Here is a 2,500-nt window from a genome sequence, read left to right on the forward strand (position 1 = left end):
GTTGTGCCTTAACCTAACCTATGTTGTGCCTTAACCTAACCTATGTTGTGCCTTAACCTAACCTATGTTGTACCTTAACCTAACCCATGTTGTACCTTAACCTAACCCATGTTGTACCTTAACCTAACCCATGTTGTACCTTAACCTAACCCATGTTGTACCTTAACCTAACCCACGTTGTGCCTTAACCTAACCCACGTTGTGCCTTAACCTAACCCACGTTGTGCCTTAACCTAACCCACGTTGTGCCTTAACCTAACCCACGTTGTACCTTAACCTAACCCACGTTGTCCCCTAACCTAACCCACGTTGTCCCCTAACGTAACCCACGTTGTCCCCTAACGTAACCCACGTTGTCCCCTAACGTAACCCACGTTGTCGCCTAAACCTGCTCTGTAATTGTTATACGACTCGTTCAATTAGTGTAGTGTTGCCCACCCGCAACCCTCGCAATATAGTTCGCTACTCGCACTGCCCGCTCCCCTGTGTATCGCTTCATGTTAAACACCTTGCAAGTCTTGCTCACTTTCCACATGCTCCTGCTGTACACTGTAATGTGGATGGCAGCAGGACGTACATGCCGCCCCTCCCCACGTCCCCACCTTGCCCCCTGCCTTCGCAAGCTGGTTGGTGAGAACTTTGCATGTTCAATGCCCTTCGCATGCGACGTACTCAGGCTACGTTGTGGTGCGGCCTGTGTCAACTGTCCGCTAATGTCGTACGCGTAAACCACAATCTGTACTGCACATTCGTCCTTATGTACTGAATGATACATCGTGGCACATGTGTGACCGTACAACGACTGCGCCCAAAAACGGCGGACCATACAGTGCAAATATTGTGCACGCAGCTACGTGTCGTCTCCCTATGAGAGCTGGATTGCAGTGTGGTACGCCATAGAGACGTGTGGGAGGAACGGACGCCGTGGATGGCGATCAGCATGAGCTGTCTGTTGATGTATTCGGACCTAGTCGTCTCTCCTCACACACCGTGATGGCATGGTGCACCGCGTTCCATATCTGCGACATGCTACAGAGGCCGGTTGACAGTCGTTCGAGCAATGGACATCGCATACGTACGGGGGCCACCTTCCACGTATTGTCTAGGCGTGCACATTTTGTTGCGTGTATGTGGGCAGACGTAGTGTGGCGTGACACCTGACACAGGCATGCAATAATCGTTGAAGTTGCAAATGGCGATGGACGCCTGCGTTTTCTGGTGAAGTTACGCAAATGAACAAATGGTAACCTGTTGTGGTGCGGTTGTTCTCGCTAGGGGTGAATCGGTGATGGCGACGATAGGTTGAGGTACTAACCGGTTGTTCCAGCGATACCCACCATGCCGACGAAACTGAACGGCATCTGGGTGTGAAGCGATACGCGGCGGTGGCTGGGTGGGACCGTCCCCGGCCGGTGAGGGGGCGCCTCCCGGCGTGCTGGCCGCGCGGTGCGTGGGCGCACGCGCTACAGCCGGCTGGTGGGGGCGGCCAGTGGCAGGCGCGCCGGCCGACGGACGCGGCAGGCGTCGCAGCTGCGCGCCGGCGCACCCTGCGCGCGGCGCCGTGCGGCCAAAGTAGGTCCTCGCGGGCCCGGTGCGAAGCGCGGTGGACATCTTCAGTGTGCTGGTCCGATTGAGGACTGTGTGCGTTGAGGATGCGCCGCCGCCCGGCGCTCGGCGCCGCGACGCCGTCTGCTGCTCGGTCGCCCCAGCGGTTCTCGCTGGTGGTTTGTATCGCAGCTGTGCGGATGTGTTGGCGCGTGCGCTGTGCTGGGAGAGTTCGCTTCGGCACCCAAGTGGGGCTTTTGTCCTTCTGTGGCGCTGGCGTTGGAGCTGCCGGTCACCGTAGGTGGCGCGTGTTGTCTCCCGCCGGCAATGCCACGACAGCACGCTCCCGGGCCTCTGTCGGCAGCGGCAAGCTCAGTTGGGAGCACGGGTGGTCGCACCGAAAGCGTCTACTCGCCTAACTCCGGGCGATTGCGCCTCTCTCGAACCCGACCAAGTACTTGGGACGGCGCTGCGCGCCGCCGGGACCTGAGAGGGTTTCGAGGTGTATTGTGCAGGGGAGCTCAGCCTCCTCCTGTTTGCAGAATGATTGAGCGGACGCTTGCGTGTTCGCGCGGGCCCCCGGGACACACTCCCGGGCGGCCGGCTGCTCAGCTCTAGTTGACGCAGCTCCCTGGTTGATCCTGCCAGTAGTCATATGCTTGTCTCAAAGATTAAGCCATGCATGTCTCAGTACAAGCCGCATTAAGGTGAAACCGCGAATGGCTCATTAAATCAGTTATGGTTCCTTAGATCGTACCCACGTTACTTGGATAACTGTGGTAATTCTAGAGCTAATACATGCAAACAGAGTCCCGACCAGAGATGGAAGGGACGCTTTTATTAGATCAAAACCAATCGGTCGGCTCGTCCGGTCCGTTTGCCTTGGTGACTCTGAATAACTTTGGGCTGATCGCACGGTCCTCGTACCGGCGACGCATCTTTCAAATGTCTGCCT

At 57.0% G+C, this 2,500-nt stretch overlaps 1 non-coding gene across 1 annotated transcript in view; it reads left to right on the forward strand.

The window, feature by feature from the left end:
• The first annotated feature begins 2,173 nt into the window (after positions 1-2,173).
• The window catches only part of LOC124734003, a 1,909-nt gene continuing 1,582 nt past the window's right edge, over positions 2,174-2,500 (forward strand). Inside the window, exon 1 of the ribosomal RNA XR_007009266.1 lies at positions 2,174-2,500. This exon is cut by the window's right edge and continues 1,582 nt beyond it. This is a non-coding gene — a ribosomal RNA (small subunit ribosomal RNA).

This window comes from Schistocerca piceifrons, unplaced genomic scaffold (genome assembly GCF_021461385.2).
Source record: "Schistocerca piceifrons isolate TAMUIC-IGC-003096 unplaced genomic scaffold, iqSchPice1.1 HiC_scaffold_1419, whole genome shotgun sequence".
Classification (NCBI taxonomy): domain Eukaryota; kingdom Metazoa; phylum Arthropoda; class Insecta; order Orthoptera; family Acrididae; genus Schistocerca; species Schistocerca piceifrons.